Below are 13,053 nucleotides of genomic sequence, written 5' to 3'. Positions count from 1 at the left end.
AGTCAGTGGACAGTAAAAAAGAAAAACAAGAATGTAGTATAGTGTAGAGTGCGAGCCGGCATCAGATTAAAATAATAAATAAATAAATAGTAAGTTAATATCCTCATAAAAACCACCATCTAATTGTATTGTACGTGCTCAGGCTCAACACTTTGACTAAGGGGGGAAAAAGAGGGAAGAAGCCCAGTTGACTTTAAGTAACCTAGTATAAACAGGTGTACAGATCTTCCATGAAGTTCAGTCCCCCTCGCTGCTTAGTGTTTAGCTGTAAAATGTATCTGGTTTCCAGTTTACACAATTTTTCCTCTCTATTACCTCCGTGTCATCTCACCAGGACTGTATCAATGACATAGTGTTAGAACTGGGGGTCTCTAGTTGGCAGAGGTAGGTACCACTGTCCAAATAGGGACCCTTGCTTCTAGTCAGGACAAGGAGATAACCCTCTTAGATAACCCCTGCTCGCCCTCAAGGTAGCTTGGCCTGAGCAGTCTAGGCTAACCAGAGGCAATGCGTTAAGTATTTGTACCAACACTCACAGTAACACAGTGAAAACACCACAAACTGATTCCACAACAGTTTAGGAAAATAAAGATATTTATTCTAAACTACACAAGACCAAAACGGCAAAAATCCAACATACACACCGCAAGGTTATGGTTTCAAATGAGTTCTTCAGGTTGTAATCAATGTTCTTTAAGTTGCGATCAAATAATCCACAGATGCGTGAAAAGTTCACAGGTGCGTCACGTTGACTCACAGTACCTTTTAGATGACACAAAGTTCCACAAGCAGGAAGCTGGTGCGGTGGAAACAAGCGATGCGTTACTCCTGAGACCCTGGGGAGGCAATGCGACAGCCCCGCTGCAGCAGCGGGCGTGCGGTGACGAATCCGGTCTGTAAGGGGAGGAAGGCAGCTTGCGTAGATTCCGGTGCGTAGGTTCCGTGGGAAGTCTGTTCTCGCAAAGGCACGATGCGATGATCTCGTAGGGGCTGCGACGATCTCCGGGGCGTCGATGCGCATTCCAGCGGTGATCCTCTCTCTCGCAGCTCCTCGATGAGATGTTTCTGCCACGATGTTCGCAGCGACGTGATGCGGTCCGCATGCAAGCGGTGCGGTGATCTCACCCAGGCGACAGGCTCTGCGACGACACTCGCAGCGATGTTCGATTCTCCCGCACCGGTCTGGTGCGTCCCGCAAACGAAGGGTGTGACGGCTCCGGCAGCGATGTCAGGCGCTGCGCCGATCTCGACCTTCGTGGCGGCGGGAAACTTCTCGCACTGTCGGGGATGTGCTCTGCAAGCGAGCGATGCGACACTTTTTAGCTTCACAAGTTTCTCAGCTTAGTCTCAAGCTTCCCAGCTCAGGTTCAACTTCTAGAGGCCCCACAACTGGATCAAGCACTCTACGAAGGACAGAACTCTCTCAGCAGAGTTCAGGGAGACTGGGGGTGAAGTCCTTTTGTTCCTGGGACTTCGGAAACAGGGAGCCAGCTCTTCTCAGGCCCTTGGAGATTCCTTACAAGACAGGGGACACAGCTCACAGCAAAGTCCTTCCCCTCTCCTTGGCAGCAAAGCAACAGCAGGTCAGTCCAGCAGAGCAACAGCAGGACAGTCTTCCTTCTTCAACAACAGCTTTCTCCTTGGCAGAGGTTCCTTCTTGATTTCCAGGATGATCTAATTTTCTGTTGTCAGGGGTCCTGTACTTATACCCCTAAAATCTTTGTTCTCTCTGTGCATGTGGGCCCTGAGCCCTGTCTGAACCAGTTCTGGGTGGATCCTGAGCACTTTGTTTTGATGGCTGCATTTTTCCTTTCAGAGTGAGGGGCAGAGTCCTCAGCCGCCCAGCAGGTGGTGGAGCCAGCATTGTGGCAGGCAGACCCAGCCCTATTCAGCCCAGGTGCTAAATCCTCCCACCACTCAGGTAGCAATTGCTCCACTCAGCCTAGTGCTGACTCATCCAGCCTCTGGGGGAATTCCCCAGCCCCTATCACTCACAAACCAGACAGTCAATACACAAACCTTCCCAGGCACACAGAAGGGTCAGATAAGAGAACAGCAACTTTCTAAAAGTGCTGTTCTCAAACACAGGATCTAAAAACCACCTTTCCTAAAAGATGCGTTATTAAATTCTGAGTTCAGGGATACTAGATACTTATGTCCTATCTTGTTCCTATGGGAAGAAACGCTCTTAACCACTGTAGCCAGCATCCCCCATGTTAACCTATGGAGCAAGATAGCCTTACAATAGTGAATAAGGAAAATGGCTGTAATTCACTACCAGAGCATGTTACCTGCACTAGTACATGCTCTACCTTTCACATACACCGCACCCTGCCCAGGGGGGTACCTTGGGCCTTCCATAGGGGTGACTGATGTGCACGAAAAGGGAAGGGTTAGGCCTGGTCAGCGGGGACGCGGACCAGGAGGACATGGCAGTTCTAAACTGCCCGTAGGCGCTGCAGTGGCAGGCCCGAGACACCATTTTAGAGCTACTCCTGTGGGTGGCACAATCAGTGCTGCAGGCCCACTAGTAGCATTTGTCATCACCGGCCCTGGCACACCCCGTGCACTTTACTAGGGACTTCATGGTGATACAAATATGCCAATCATGTATATCCAATCTGAATAACAATTTACATAGAGAGCATATGCACTTTAGCACTGATCAGCTGTGGTAAAGTGCGCAGAGTCCTATTGCCAACAGCCACGGGTCAGGAAAAATAAGGGAGGAAGAAGCAAAAAGTTTGGGGATGACCCTGCAAGAAGGGCCAGTTCCAACACAACCCCCTTCCAGCCTAAAGCCAGGGTAGACCAAACGATACCTCGATGGGATTCCCTGCTTAAGGCGATAGAACACGGAACCTGGCCCAAACGGCAGGGCACTATTCCTGTTCTACGCCTTCCTGAACCTAGTTGTATCACTCTATCCATACTCTCAGGGTCCACCATGCCAATGCATATGGAACCCTTCACCTCACCTGTGGACACCACCTGTGCAGCACCTAACCTTAATTTCCTCACAGGTGTGTCCCAACAGACCAACAGCAAGCCACAGTGACCACCAACAGTGATCAGGGATGAGACCCAGGCCTCATGCCTCTCATGGCTCTCAAACCCCTGTTGCATCAGAGGGTGGGGGGCAGTAGCCCCAGGTGCTTGGCACCCTTTGTCCACTCTCTCTCTTGTCAGTTCAGGTCTGACACTCTGGCACTGACCCACCAGTCCCGGACCTGTATCCGTCCACCAAGACAACCAAGAACACAACTTTTCTACCAGTTCAGGACCTCCCTCCAGCAACTGGTCTCCCAACCTAGGGTTTAACCCCTCAGGTTGCTCCGGGGTCAGAGGTGAGTGCTCCCTCCCTCTGCACCCCCTTCCAGAGCCCTGCACCCTCCCTACTGGAGGGGTACCCCTGGGAACCATATTGGTCAGGACACTGGTTACAGATGTCCTCCCTTTCAGGTCAGGCAGATCCTGAACCTGATCTCCCAACCCAGAGACCAAAACCTGCGGTTGTGCATTTGCCTGGCACGCCAGGACTTCTGGGGACTCACATAGTACCCCATTGAGGGTGACACACAACTCATGTGTCCTGTGACAGTCTGCCTGGCGCAGATCTCCCGACCCCTGTCCACCTGACAGTGCGGGAAGATCCCCCAGGACAGAAGTGGTGTCACCATGGTCACTCCTGGGAGACTCAGCCCTTCTGACTGGTCCCTGACCCACTGGTTCTCCCACTGGGGACTCCTTCCCCCTCTCACCCCTCAGTCTGGACTTCTGTACCCTCCCAAATGGAGCGGCACTGCCAAACGCCAGAACTGATGGAGGCCTGGTTACAGGCACTCCCCGTTCAACAGACACTGGTAGATCCTCCTCAAATGGCCTACAAGGACAGTCTAGGTCCCCAACCTGGTGTTCCCTTAAGGAACCCTCCAGGCCCTGAGACTGGGTTTCGGGCACCGTGAGACACACCGTCCCACACTCATTCCTTCTCCACTGAGACCGGACATGAGCCCCTACACCCCTCCCACTACACTGAGACCTAACCGGGCTACACTGAACCTTTTCCACCTCACAGGTCTGGAAGATATCTAAGCCACTCCTTTTGGGATCACTCCCCAATGCCTCCTCAGACTCTCTGGAATTCACCAAGAGGTCTGCCTCCAAGGCAAGCTCTCTGGGGTCAGAGAACTCACACTCCACTGGGTGTTGGCATAGCTCTGGAAAACAGGGACTTAAAATATGCTCTCCATCAAATGAATCACACAGACCCCCACAGTTGTTAACCAAGTTACCCTTTGCCTCACCCACCAGTGCCTCACACAAGTACCCCACACCACTCTCCTGAGACTGGCAAGACAGTATCTGACTGTCTCTGTCACACAACCCACACTCTTCTGGCTGGTCTTCACTCACACACACCAAGGTTTCTACCACGGGGGAACCCCTCTCCCTGTACCTCTCATCTAGAGTCAGTAGAGTGTCCCTCCCACCACTGGGAATATGGTCCCCTGTGCCAGTCCCCCAACCTACTTCAGGGACACTGCACTCCACTGGAACTACATCATAAACCTGAACCCCCTGGTGTATGTTGACCCCCTCCCTCAAGTCAGGCGCCCCATCTCTGGGTGTTTGTACCTTTCTCTCAGCACTGGAAACTATAATCTTGCTGCCACCATCTGAGCTGGACTCCACCCCCAACTCAGCAAAGCTCACCTCTTGAGCTACCCATGTTTCTTCTTCAGCTGAGACCCTCATGGCCTCACGCCTCTTGAGCTCCAACTCAAGCTTCCTCATTGTTATTTCATGGGCCAAGGTCAATTTCAATTCCTCTAGGGCATGTTTGCTCTCCTCCGCCGCCCTTTCTTTTTCCATTTGCTTCATCTTCATTTCAAGCCTCAACATTTCTAATTTATGATCTCTAGCCCTTTGGTTTTCCTCCAACTCCTCTGGGGAAAAACTCTCAGCTGAATGGTTGCTGCCAGCCCTTGAGGCTGCTCCGGACACAGGCAGATCCTTTGGCCTGAAACCATCCCTTTGTGCATCCTCATCCACTTCTGCATCATCTGTCTCCCCAGCCTCTTTGGTCTCCCACCAGGCCCTTATGGCCTTCTGTAGCTCCTCCTTCTTGGAGCCGCGCTTCATGGGACATCCAAAGCTCCTGCAGAACTGCCTGAGTTGACCTACTTTGTAATCACTTAACATTTCAATATCAAACTGCAGTTCTGCGACATCACTTGCTGGTTTACCATTCAGAGACATGATGCTTGGATTCTTTCAGGGTTATGATCAAAAATAGCAAAAATCAAAAACCAATAGTATGCGGTGGCGTAGTGGTCTGCACTCACTAGTGATGTACACCAATTACTGTGGGTCAAGTACAAATACAAGTTCAAATCCCACCGCTGCCACCAATGTTAGAACTGGGGGTCTCTAGTTGGCAGAGGTAGGTACCACTGTCCAAATAGGGACCCTTGCTTCTAGTCAGGACAAGGAGATAACCCTCTTAGATAACCCCTGCTCGCCCTCAAGGTAGCTTGGCCTGAGCAGTCTAGGCTAACCAGAGGCAATGCGTTAAGTATTTGTACCAACACTCACAGTAACACAGTGAAAACACCACAAACTGATTCCACAACAGTTTAGGAAAATAAAGATATTTATTCTAAACTACACAAGACCAAAACGGCAAAAATCCAACATACACACCGCAAGGTTATGGTTTCAAATGAGTTCTTCAGGTTGTAATCAATGTTCTTTAAGTTGCAATCAAATAATCCACAGATGCGTGAAAAGTTCACAGGTGCGTCACGTTGACTCACAGTACCTTTTAGATGCAACAAAGTTCCACAAGCAGGAAGCTGGTGCGGTGGAAACAAGCGATGCGTTACTCCTGAGACCCTGGGGAGGCGATGCGACAGCCCCGCTGCAGCAGTGGGCGTGCGGCGACGAATCCGGTCTGTAAGGGGAGGAAGGCAGCTTGCGTAGATTCCGGGGCGTAGGTTCCGTGGGAAGTCTGTTCTCGCAAAGGCACGATGCGATGATCTCGTAGGGGCTGCGACGATCTCCGGGGCGTCGATGCGCGTCCCAGCGGTGATCCTCTCTCTCGCAGCTCCTCGATGAGATCTTTCTGCGACGATGTTCGCAGCGACGTGATGCGGTCCGCAAGCAAGCGGTGCGGTGATCTCACCCAGGGGACAGGCTCTGCGACGACACTCGCAGCGATGTTCGATTCTCCCGCACCGGTCTGGTGCGTCCCGCAAACGAAGGGTGTGACGGCTCCGGCAGCGATGTCAGGCGCTGCGCCGATCTCGACCTTCGTGGCGGCGGGAAACTTCTCGCACTGTCGGGGATGCGCTCCGCAAGCGAGCGATGCGACACTTTTCAGCTTCACAAGTTTCTCAGCTTAGTCTCAAGCTTCCCAGCTCAGGTTCAACTTCTAGAGGCCCCACAACTGGATCAAGCACTCTACGAAGGACAGAACTCTCTCAGCAGAGTTCAGGGAGACTGGGGGTGAAGTCCTTTTGTTCCTGGGACTTCGGAAACAGGGAGCCAGCTCTTCTCAGGCCCTTGGAGATTCCTTACAAGACAGGGGACACAGCTCAGAGCAAAGTCCTTCCCCTCTCCTTGGCAGCAAAGCAACAGTAGGTCAGTCCAGCAGAGCAACAGCAGGACAGTCTTCCTTCTTCAACGACAGCTTTCTCCTTGGCAGAGGTTCCTTCTTGATTTCCAGGATGATCTAATTTTCTGTTGTCAGGGGTCCTGTACTTATACCCCTAAAGTCTTTGTTCTCTCTGTGCATGTGGGCCCTGAGCCCGGTCTGAACCAGTTCTGGGTGGATCCTGAGCACTTTGTTTTGCTGGCTGCATCTTTCCTTTCAGAGTGAGGGGCAGAGTCCTCAGCCGCCCAGCAGGAGGTGGAGCCAGCATTGTGGCAGGCAGGCCCAGCCCTATTCAGCCCAGGTGCTAACTCCTCCCACCACTCAGGTAGCAATTGCTCCACTCAGCCTAGTGCTGACTCATCCAGCCTCTGGGGGAATTCCCCAGCCCCTGTCACTCACAAACCAGACAGTCAATACACAAACCTTCCCAGGCACACAGAAGGGTCAGACAAGAGAACAGCAACTTTCTAAAAGTGCTGTTCTCAAACACAGGATCTAAAAACCACCTTTCCTAAAAGATGCGTTATTAAATTCTGAGTTCAGGGATACTAGATACTTATGTCCTATCTTGTTCCTATGGGAAGAAACGCTGTTAACCACTGTAGCCAGCATCCCCCATGTTAACCTACGGAGCAAGATAGCCTTACAATAGTGAATAACGAAAATGGCTGTAATTCGCTACCAGAGCATGTTACCTGCACTAGTACATGCTCTACCTTTCACATACACCGCACCCTGCCCAGGGGGGTACCTTGGGCCTTCCATAGGGGTGACTGATGTGCACGAAAAGGGAAGGGTTAGGCCTGGTCAGCGGGGACGCGGACCAGGAGGACATGGCAGTTCTAAACTGCCCGTAGGCGCTGCAGTGGCAGGCCCGAGACACCATTTTAGAGTTACTCCTGTGGGTGGCACAATCAGTGCTGCAGGCCCACTAGTAGCATTTGTCATTACCGGCCCTGGCACACCCCGTGCACTTTACTAGGGACTTCATGGTGATACAAATATGCCAATCATGTATATCCAATCTGAATAACAATTTACATAGAGAGCATATGCACTTTAGCACTGATCAGCAGTGGTAAAGTGTGCAGAGTCCTATTGCCAACAGCCACCGGTCAGGAAAAATAAGGGAGGAAGAAGCAAAAAGTTTGGGGATGACCCTGCAAGAAGGGTCAGTTCCAACACATAGAAACTGAGTTCCCTGTTGCTACTCTGGTGATGTTGATTAAAGTGCTGTGCAACAGGGTAAGTGTTGTCTTGTGAGGTCTTGTGTTGTCTTGTGAGTGTTGCCTTGTGAGGTGATTGCCCTGAGGTGCTGCAATATGCGTTTGTGTACGGGCAGCTTGGTGCTGCCCACATAACGTAATGCACAAGGGCGTTCCAATACATAAATTGCAAATTCAGTTTTGCACGTAAGGGTCTTCCTGATCAAATGATCATGGTCACTGAAATCATCTTTGTAACTATTCTTGTTAGTACCATATGTGCAGGCTTTGCAAGATTTGCACTTGTAGAAACCTCCCTTGTTATTTAACCAGGATGTTTTGGCAAGAACCTCCGGGTCAGTATCCACCAGCCTATCCCTCATGTTCAGGAGTTTGCTGTAAATTATAGAGGCCTTCTTGGGAAGCAGGTGCCCGATTGCCGGGTCTTTAAGTAAGATAGGCCAATGTTTATTCACCATTTTGCGAATATCTCTAGGCTGTGAGCAATACCCCGTAATGAACCTAAAGGTGTCACTAGTTTCTGCAGTGTCAGATTCTAACGTCTCAATGGCCTTAGGTAATTCTATTGAGGTTCCATATTTGGCCAATAGGGTTTGGCGACTGAAGCCTAGGGATTTGTGTATGGCTTTCTCTATAGACTTGCGTGAATATCCCCTTTCCAAGAATCTTTCAGAGCTGATAATCTGTGCCTCACGTAACTCCTGTTCATTACTACAGAGTCTTCTTAGGTGTAACATTTCCCCAAACGGAATGCTCATTATCAAATGGGTGGGGTGGGTGCTAACCACATGTAAAGTCGTGTTGCCGGCAGTACTTTTGCAGAATAATCTAGTCTCCAACCTGTTATTGTGTATGTAAACCTCTGTGTCAAGGAAGGGGACCTGTTGTTGGCTCATGGTGACTGTAAAGTGGATGTGATATTGAATGTCATTCAGACGTTCGACAAACTTTACTGCATCCTCCTGACTTCCCCTCCAAATCACAAACAGGTCATCGATGAATCGATATCATGTAATAACTCGGTTCATCATTTCAGATTGAAAACACGTTTTGAGTTCCTCCCAAGCTCCCATGTGCAAGCACGTGAAACTTGGGGAGAAACTGGCCCCCATTGCCACACCCTGAAGTTGCCTAAACAAGAGACTGTTAAACATAAACACATTGTGTTGCAAACAAAACTTGAGCATTTGGATTAACATATCATTATGCTGCCCGTATTTGGCATCTCTCCGCTCTAGATAATGCTGCAGGACCGCTATGCCATCTGTATGGCGAATGCTGGTGTATAAGGCCATAACATCCATAGCCAACATCCAGTCGCCCTCCTGCCACAGGACACGGTTAAGTTTGAACAGAAAATCCCCAGTGTCTTGAATATATGACTCCAGGGATTTGACATGACCCTGTAAAAAGTAGTCTATGTATACAGATGTCCTTTCCAGTAGACTACCCCTGGCTGTGATGATGGGTCTGCCCGGGGGGTTGTTTTTGTCTTTATGGACCTCGGGATGAAATAAATTGCCGGTTGACGTAGTCCTGTGGAGAGAAAGAAAATAATGACCTTAAGTAGTTTGGCGTGTCTGCACTTTCATTACTTCCCTCCCATCCTACTTAAGGATTTTAATGACAGTAATGAAAGTGCAGACACGTCAACCTACTTAAGGTCATTATTTTCTTTCTCTTCACAGGACTACGTCAACCATGTGTCCCGGTGTTGTCAAACTCCACCCACTTAGGGAGGACGACGCCAGCTGTTCAAACAAAAATGCGTTTGACTAGCGTGAAGAGCACATGGTGTTGAACTGCGCCCAGTCCATGAGGAAGGGGCGTTTGTTGCCCCCGAAACGCGTCGGACTCAAATTTTAACTCAAGGGAACCGGTGAACATTACAGAGGAGCCAAACACATACTAGAGGGTCGGATGAAGCGGTGAGCCCTCCTGAAGCGCTTGCGCAATTTGCTCTACTATATTCAGGCGGCCAGCCTCGGTCGCGGAAGGAGCTCCACTCTGATGGCGGAACAAGTATCCTGTCCTAAGAGACTGAGGCAAGATCAAACACACTTGCCTCTCAGCGCAACATCCATTTTAATATAACTTGATGCCCGCAGCTTCCCTCCCATCCTACTTAAGGATTTTAATGACAGTAATGAAAGTGCAGACACGCCAACCTACTTAAGGTCATTATTTTCTTTCTCTTCACCGGACTACGTCAACCATGAGTCCCGGTGTTGCCAAACTCCACCCACTTAGGGAGGACGACGCCAGCTGTTCAAATAAAAATGCGTTTGACTAGCGTGAAGAGAACATGGTGTTGAATTGCGCACAGTCCATGAGGAAGGGGAGTTTGTTGGCCCCGAAACGCGTCGGACTCAATTTTTAACTCAAGGGAACCTGTGAACATTACAGAGGAGCCAAACACAGACCGGAGGGTCGGATGAAGCAGTGAGCCCTCCTGAAGCGCTTGCGCAATTTGCTCTAATATATATATATATACATATATTATATATACAGGTATAAGGGAACTTGCATGAAGTCGTTGGGTCCGTGTTCGTCTTTTCAAGGCCATTGGTAGTATCGGGCGGAGTTCTCTGCATATATATATATATATTTATATCACCAAACTCCAATCCACCAGCTGTTTCTCCACTTCGCCACGGGTGCTTGCTCAGCGTACGGTGGGGTACGCAAATTATGCCACAACCACAATTCCACAATCCTCGGAATCGTCTCACAAAAAGTTTCCTCTGGAGCCATAGAACTTTTGTAGTGTAGTTCCTATTTTCCCAATAGGCTCTGCGCATTGGAATAACATAAACGATAGTTTAGACATAGGACTAAGGTCGACTAGGTCTCTATTGAATATGTTAGACTTAATTAGGTTTGCCAGCTAGCTCAGAGGTCACTAGAAACTTTCTCTCGAATGAACAGGGAGGAGTGAACTTCCCTGATTAGACAAGAAGGGATTCAGCTTCTGACAACCGCATAAACATGACAACTTTGCTCCCCCAGAATAAGGAGTATACCTCCAGAGTCGTGTGAAAACAATAGATAGCTATTTCACTCAGTCAATCGTGTATACTTAGTTCCACCAGAGTGCAGAGAAATAGAGAGATGGGCGTTTTCAATAAAAGGTGTTATTTATTGAGCAGTCTTCTTTCTCATGCAAGAGAAATGAATTGCCACAATTGCATGACTTGTTATAAAGTAAAGTGCGTACAGTAAAAGGAGTATTATGAAATAATACTGTAAAAGCATTGATATGGTGTCTGAGCCATATGATACTTAAAAGGTATAAAATATATACAATTACATATAATGATAAAAGCTTGACAAAACGTACTCAACTGGTGCTTCTAAATACGCCTACCCGATGTACCTAACCTAAGCCTAGTACTTGGGAAGGAGTAAAGGAGTTTTTAAGTTAAGTTAGTTTTGCCAAGAATCTGACTTAAGAATTCTCTAAGGATCTAATCAGCTCTGTACCTTGGTTTTAGAATCAAGGAAGTCTTGAATCTCGCTCTTATGACTCAATCTCCCAGTAACCCGCAAGGGTGGCTGGAAACGCTGGAGCTGGATTTTCTCAGCAGGAGAAAAAGACAGCGTCTTTCTCTGTGTGTCAAAATGGGAGGGACGGCTTCATTCGGCACTCGCATCAGCTGGGCTTCGGATAAGTAGATAGCCGCTCTGCTCCACACCACCGTGTGCTGCTTAAGGCAAACGCTGGTATATTTATACCTGGAAGGTGCCGTGTTTGACGTAAGGTTGGACATAAGACTTCAATAAAAGATGTCACTAAGAACTGGCCATTCTTTCAGTGCTCGCAGGAGTTGTGGGACAAATCAAAACAAAAGCATGGGGAATTCCCAGGTTTCTAGAGGTTTGGTTTGTTGAAAGAACTTGTTGTACTTTCCAGGAGTCTAAGGAAGTAGCCTTGCTGTATTTGGTTTGCAGTGGCTATTACTAAATATGGATTTGATTCTTATGCCTTTATAAGGGTATGATTTGTTATAACCACATAAGGGCATAAATCGGGAATATTTAATTAGGGTCCTAGATATGATCACAACACCCACTCCACATATAATGTCCATCATTACTAAATACTAAGCAATATATAAACATATAGGTATGCATGTGTTTTCCAGCCCATCCCAAAATACATCAAATGCATTTGAAATGGTATAGATACACAAAAATGAGTATTATACTGTACGCTTTCAAGCAGTGGTATCATTCAGATAATGCAAATGTAAATATCAGCTGAATGAATTGCGAAAATTACATTTATGAAATGGCTCTTAATACAGAAGAGAAGGTTGAGACCATTTCATCACATATTTATACAAGATTGTACATGTGCTAGAGGCTGATTCAAAATATTGTCTCTAGAGTCTCTAGGAATAGAAGCTCTGTTCTCTAAGAATAGTTCTACTTTAAGCAGAGTACCTTGTGCCACAAAAAAAAGGTAAATATTTTGGAAGTTGGGAAAAATAATTTTTCTTTCAAGGAAAAAAATAGTTCCAAGTGTTTTCAGCAGTGTTGTTTATAAAAACTGAAGGCCGAATTCAGAGATCAGGGAACTCTGTGTGCTCACAATTTCAATTGTTATTCTCGTTATTAGGAGAGAACATTACCTCAGATAGACTAGCAAAAAACGTGTCTACCACAGTAGGTGAAAGTTGGGCCAACTCCGAAAAAGTTGAAATAGTGCATCTATGAGATGCATTGCCATCATCGGTGTCTAGATCAGCAATGTTCACAGAGGGTTGTACCTGTGTGCTGCCGCTTTCATATCGTACTTCACCGCTACCTGATCGTAATGGTGAAGTCTCAACAAATGCCGTCATCAGAATCGGTAGCCGCTGGAGACAACACGTTGCGTGAGTCGTTACCGGACAAAGCAAAGCCTCGACATCCATTGGTACTGTTGACGGTAGTGTAAGACAGACGTCCAACATGCATTCTTCTCCGCATAGCAGACATTGAAGCACAGGAAAGATGCAATTTTGCCAGATCGGTCTGAATGAATGAAACCAGGTAGTATTCAGATCTCTCAGCCGGGCCAATCCGAGGACCTTAGTGATATGTTCTCAGTATCGTATTGCTAGGATCGTTTCTTTCATCGTAGCCTGAGTTTTGTCTGTGACTTGGCTTGCCATATTGGAGCAG

Source organism: Lissotriton vulgaris, chromosome 3_1, assembly GCF_964263255.1.
Source record: "Lissotriton vulgaris chromosome 3_1, aLisVul1.2, whole genome shotgun sequence".
Taxonomy (NCBI): domain Eukaryota; kingdom Metazoa; phylum Chordata; class Amphibia; order Caudata; family Salamandridae; genus Lissotriton; species Lissotriton vulgaris.
The sequence above is the reverse complement of the archived record's forward strand: the minus strand, read 5'-3'. Positions refer to the sequence as shown.